A 7,071-nucleotide genomic window follows, 5' to 3' on the forward strand; every position below is an offset into this window, starting at 1 on the left:
GGTACCGGTCGAAGGCTCTCTGATGCTTAAGTAAAAATAAGTACAGAGTGTATAGTAATCTTGACATAGTAATGGCTGAATTGCCGAAAGTCTTTGTTACCTCCTTTTTGGGGCATGTGCCCACTTTTATAAGTCTTGAGAGGTATGCATGTTGAGTGAAACTTCAATGTGGGACTATAGATATTGCCTGTGGTGGCTCCACGTGTCCCAGCAAGAAATGACTGGCAAGGGGTCTTGTATTGCGTTCAACAATAAAGGGTGTCGAACACTCCCCTACCTATGATGTCTTATTTTCCACCTGTGACCTCCACATTAGTCGATCAAATGGGGTATAAACAAGATAACCTCAAGTTCCCATATGAGAGAATCTTCGTAGTTGGGGACTTGCTCTTTTCATCGGTACCCTGATCAGCTGAGGGTTTGTTGCGAGGCGTCGCTCGGTATAAGATGCCTTCATAATTCATGGTGGTTCGTTCAGTGCCTCCTTTTTGGGATAGGAGATCCGAACGTTTCATTGGCAATGTTTTGGTGTTTCGTACGAAATTGTTTTCTTGGCTTATCATGGGCCATAAAAATATGTTTGCCATACGTTAGAAACGATCTTGAAACGGTAATGCGTACAAGGCTTGTTCGCTTGCTGCTATATACATCCAAATGTTTTCATAATCTTCCAAATTTTTGGTGGATAACATGATGCGCTTAGTCTTCGTGTGTAGCGTGTGCGTTGGGAAGCGAAATCTAGAGCATAGGATGATGCATAGTCTTCGTGTGTGGCATGCAGGTTGCTATCGCGCATTTTGGTGCGATGTGTCGTGGGCACACGTGCGTGAACGAAGTAATGATGGCCTCTGTTGGTTCCTTCAGTATAAAAGGGGATGATTTCAGATTTGGAGATCACCGTGTGTGAGAGCAATGCATTCTTCGGAGAGAAGGCGATTTCGCCATTGTTCACACAACGAAGGATTTCCGGTGACTTTATCAACCATAAAAAAACAAGGTATGTTGCTCTGTTAGCTTTCTTTTTCAATCAAATGCACCTTTATGGCTTAAACTAGACAATAAGCATGTCTGATCACGAATAACGTTAGGTAGTCTAATAGCCGTAGGTAGCGATAGTCATAGGACTTCATAGTTTGATCATTGCATGGCATTTAGTTTCCCTTTCATTTCTGTTTGTAGATGTCTGATAGCGAGTCACCGTATGACAATGAACCTAATGCGTTTGATAGAGAATCATCAGACGATCAGAAATATACTGAGAGTGAGGCACTAGCCTTTGATGCCAGAGTGAAGATGCCGAAGTTGAGGTCATCAAGAAGAGGGCCAAGGTTGTGCCCTCTGTCGGCAGAAGAAGTGTTCGTCCCAACGGACGGGGTGGTGCCATTGGTTGTAATACCGTGCGACGTTGACTGCCCTAACACAAGCCAATATTGTGAATTCCTAATGAGGGATACGCAATTGCCCGATTAGCATGCAAGCTTTCATTTGGAGGCCTCTACATCCGGTCGTGGGGTTGCCACTGCCGAATCATCTTATCGACCAGTCGTCACTATGGTTCAGCAAGGGAACCCTCGGGTGCTAATGGGTCAACCTAAGGAGCTTTTATTCGAGGTTGACTATTTAGAACCAAATAAATTGACCGAAGTAGAGCTGGCAAAGTATCGTGTTGAACACTGTAATCCCTCTGGTAGTGGCCTTCTTTACAGACATCCTCAAGCTAGGGTTTGGTTGTCGTTGCAACCTCCTGTTCAGAGGATCCTGGCCCATCTAGGGTATGCTCTTGGTTAGTATAACCCAAACTTCTAGGTTGCCCTGATGAGGACTTATAATGGCGTTTGGCTTTGCCAAGGAGGAGGAGCCGACCTACAAGCAATTCTCCTACCTCTATAGCATCATCCAGTCAAAGTGCACAGGCCACGGAGGCTGGGTCCAAGCAAACTGCCTCTAAGCTTCCATCCGAGGGCATTTTGTGAGGGCTGTACTGACTTCTCATAAGTCATGGAGGAATGAGCGGGTGCTTCTATCCGGCAATTGGGAATTGCGTCTTGATAGGCTTGATTGGTTTCATATCTGTACTACCTTTCAGCTAGCCGATAGGTCATTAGAGTATCATTCGGTAGGTCATATGCTTTTCAGTTTTTCTTTCCAAAAGTAATATGTGTCATTTTGTTTTGCAGGCAAATTGAAGCAGGCGATCCCTACCAATAGAGGACATCAGGAAGGTTGAGCGGGTGAAGACGAAAGTGCCGGATTTTGTTCGGACCTATCCAAACTTTCTCTTTACCGCCAATTTGGTAAAGGCCAAACTCATCAGCGTAGAAGAGAGTGTTCCCCATCACCATTCAGTTATGACTTTTTGTAAATGTGCCTTATCGAATGGTTTTTTTTCTTTGTAGTGACGGATGCCAGAGCTATGTCCGAGTCATCTAAGAGACGGCTCGCGATGGGAAATAAGGCTCGGCATCAAGGGCGCGAGTCGAAGGCCGTGCTTCAGCCCGAAGGTTATGGCACATGAGCCATCGAGTCCGAACTAGAGAATCAAACTCGGCGAGCAGCTCAAGCAATTGGACGACCATAATCGGAGGGTCGATGAGCTGGCTGTTGCCAAGAAAGCCTATTAGTAGGTCACCGGCAAGCGGCCCGCCGTTATTGGTGGATGCGACTCGATTGAAGAAACCTCAAGTGCCGGACCATTTGAGGGATGTTCTTGCTGCCGAGGATGACTAGACAATCTGGCTGCCGATCCTGTCACCATCGCATGTCCTCTAAAAACTGTCCAATTTGCTAACCATATGATCGTTGGTTCTCAGATTGACTTGACTGAGATCAAGGAGCTGCCAAAGAAGTTCCTTCGGGAAGAGGCTGGCTGTGCCTTCGGTTTCCAGGCCTTGGTAAGTCTAATCTTGTCGTTTCTCTTCTGCTTAGAATCATATATATGGTTGTTGATATATTATTTTTACAATCATCTATGGACATGTGGCTCTACATGAAGCGGGCCATTACGGCTACCTAGCGAGCCAAAATGATGTAAGAGGATGGCCACTTGAAGGTTACTAAGGGTGGGAAGGTGCTCCAGGATTAGGCCAACCTTATCAAGGACAAGGAGGCTGTCAAACAGCAAGTAAAGGCAGCCAATGAAAAACTTGCTGAAATAAAGAGGAACCTTAAGGCGACAATGCAGATAGCCAAGGAGGCTAAGGAGGCAAAAGAGGTGGTTCAGGTGGCGCTGGAAGAGATTAATCGGTCCAAGGTTACAGAGGTCGAGACTGTCGTGAAGGAAGCGGCCAGACAATACCAATCCTCATAAGAGTTCACCGTCCTACAAGAGAAGGAGGTGGGCTTGGAGATGGTGGATCTGATCTATCGTTTCAAGCGCTTCAGCCTTGGTCAGAAGCTCAACCTCAACTTCACCGCCTACTTTCCTCCTTTACCGGAAGGGTCACAAAGGAGATGGTGGAAGAGTGCGAGGATGAAGACGCTCCCCCTCAATCGTCTGCCGAGGGTGCCGCTCACTCGATGGTCTTGCCGATGCCGCAGCTGACCAATTAATCTTTTTGTAAATTATCAGAATGTGTTTCCCTAAGGCCAAGTTATTCTGAACATCTCTGCCAAAAGGTTTTTTTAAATTTGATGTTGCAATTTACTCCTATATGATGGCACTGCCATACTTGGACTAGCTGCTAGCCACCTCAAATTTTCTTATATGCCATTATTGTCTTTCCTATTGAGTTCACTTTGAACCTGCAAATTAATCACGCCAATATTATTCAATAACATATACATTAAAGCGTAGCCATTGAATGAAAGTGCTATTGTGCTTATCTTGCAGTCACTTTGTTCTCTTTTTAAATTTTGAATAAGTGGTCTTGATGTGGATCATATGTTTCCTACATGACACAAAAAATTCAAGGATTACAGTCCCTTTTATATAAGATAAACATAAGGAATAATTAAAAACGTAATTAATGAATAAAACTCATACTCGATATGAGGTAGGACTTCCTTCATATTCTCCAAGACATATAGATGTGCTTGGTTCAACAAGTCTTGATCAACTAAGCTCACTATGCAACCTGATAATGGCTTTGAAAGTCCCATCTTTTGGCTTGATGACTCTCTAACTGTACTAACATTAGATAAATTCTCGATGCAAAACTCTATAGCTTCTTCAAGTACATACCGCTCAGTGATGCAACCTTTGGTATGAGTACACAGTTCTGAACATACCATTTTAGAACTTTTATATATATTTCAAACGGATACATCCCTCTAAAATAAACTAGCCTACATAGATGAACTTCTCTGACAGGATGTACTACTAGATGAACCATGATATCAAATAATGAAGAGGGAAATTATTTCGCAAGCAAACACAAAGTAACTACTACACCTTCTTCCGACTTATCTAGCTTGGAAACATCTACCGTTTTTGCACATATAGCATTGAAGAAGAAGCACAATCGAGTTATTGCATACCTTATAGGCTTCTCCAAAACATAACGAATTGCCACATGGAGCAATTGTTGCATCAAGGTATGACAATCATGTGATTTAAGGCCAAGAAGTCTTGAATCTTGTAAAGATACAAGATTTTTTTATATTTGAAAAATAACCTTCAGGGACCTTCATACTATAGAAAGAATTGCAAACCGCTCTCTTATATGCTTTTAACAAATTCCAAAGCCTTGGAGGCTAGCGGGTACGTCTTTCTCCATACTTGAGTTGCAAATCAGTTTTAACTCTCATGTTCAATAAATCTAACCGAGCATCAATTCCATCTTTATTTTTTTAGGGAAATCTAATAATGTACCAATGATACTGTTGCAAACATTCTTCTTAATGTGCATAACATCAAGGGCATCCCTCACATGAAGGTATTTCCAATACTCGATATCAAAGAATTTTGACTTCTTCTTCCAACAAACTTTGTTACCATCATTTTCACCAATACTTCTCCCTTTTTTCGAGCCCCATTTGTAATTAATACCTTCAACTATTTGCAGCACTTCTTCTCTGGTTAATGGCTCTAGAGGCATGTCATATTCAGGTTTCCCATTAAAAGTTGCATGCTGCCTCCGATATGGATGATATATTGGTAACCATTTTCTATGCCCGATGTAACAAATTTTATGGCCATTTTTCAACCTGTGACTAGGTGTATCATCGCCGCATATTTGACAAGCTTTATATCCTTTAACGACACAACCATGTAAGTTTCCATAGGCAGGAAAATCATTAATTGTCCACAGTAATACACCTCTGAGTGTAAAGTATTTTCCTATGTGTGCATCATACACTCCTCTAATCTCATCCCACAAAGATTTTAAATCATAAATTAAAAGCTCTAAGTAGATGTTTATATCACTTTTTGAGTTGTTTAGGACTGGAAATCAATAAGGTTAACATTATGAACTTTCATTTCATGCATAGTCATGGTGGGAGATTATATGTAACTAAGATAACTGGGCAACAACTGTATATGCTACTTAAAGAATTGTGGGGATTGAATCCAATAGATGAGAGAGCCAATCTCAAGTTTCTCGGCTCTTTAACAAACTCGGGCCATTTATCATCAACAAGTTTTCAAGACAGGGAATCCGCTAGATGAGACATATGACTGTTGATTGATTTTCTATCAGCATGCCAAGTCAAACTCTTAACTGTCTTACTTGATTGAAACATCCTTTTAGACATTGGAATTGGTGAAAAATACCACACCACCTTCGCTAACACACCTTCTTTCAAGAATGAATCTTTGTCTTCCTTCCACCTTGGGATACCACAAGTAGGACAAGTAGTTGAATCTTCATAATCCTTCCTATGCATGGATTTTCTCATAACTCATCCCCATTGCAGACAAAGTCTTTTTTGCTTCATACATAGAGGAAGGAATTGTATTTCCTTCTGGAAGCCAATCTCCTTGAAGTATCAATAATTCTATAAACAAAAATTACTCATCTCATGTTTTGCTTTCAAATTATATAACTTCACTAATGCCGACAACTATCTCCTGGTTGCATTATCATCCATCTCTAATTCTTTATAAACAAAACTATACCTACTTTGGTCATCTTCTTCCACATTTCTACTAGCATTAGTATTCCATCCCCAAAGTTCTCCGTGCCATGTTCAAATCTTATAGCTTTGATCAACTTTATTAAAGTATAAGTGGTCCCTTATAATTCCAACCCCAAACAATCGAATATTCCCTCATTTAACACATGGACAATGAATATGTGTTGTATTTCCAAGATTTTCTATAGCTAAATTCAAAAATCCTTATACCCCTAATTCATATGCCTTCGATCTTCTATCTGTTTGCATCCATGACTTATCCATCTCCCACAGTATACGATATATATATATATAAAAAGTGAAACGACAAGCAATGACAAAAGACGTATTCACATAACAGAGTATATTTTCTTAAAAAAGCAAGTACTACAAGTTTTAGACAACAGTATTTACAAAACGATTATCATATTATAGTAATACAGACAATGATGTCTTTGATAACCGTCGTCTTTAAGCTACCAAAACCCAGAAAATTGTTCTTCAAAATGTAATACAAATTTCATACACGGTAGTTACAGAACTACCAACGTATGATGACAATACATATGATGGTTTGCTCCAATGACCGTCGTCGTATGATACAAAAACCTAGAAAATAAATCTCCAATTCCCAGTCATTTTCCAAGAACTAATAGCTAACCAAACATATATTAAGAACCCATAACAGAGAGTTATAATGAAAAGCATGCAAACACTTAAATGGGTTTTTCATATTCCATTTCCGATTCATAGCTCCCAAGACATATATTAAGAACCCATAGTTACCAAAACAAATGAAATCATTAATTGATTTAAGAAGTATGTCAGATTAGGTTTGTACTTAAGAAACCATAACACAATATCATTAAATAAAGTAGGACAAGCATGTGAGATTAGGGTTTGTACTTACAGGTAGACTGAGCTCATAGAATATTACCAACGCTTTGAGAGGGAGAGCGCAACTTGAAACGGCAGGAGGATGGAGAGCGAAAACTTTAAGATTAGAATTTGGATTGA

The sequence above is a fragment of the Prunus mume genome, linkage group LG3 (genome assembly GCF_029339155.1).
Source record: "Prunus mume cultivar Tortuosa linkage group LG3, ASM2933915v1, whole genome shotgun sequence".
NCBI classification, from domain to species: domain Eukaryota; kingdom Viridiplantae; phylum Streptophyta; class Magnoliopsida; order Rosales; family Rosaceae; genus Prunus; species Prunus mume.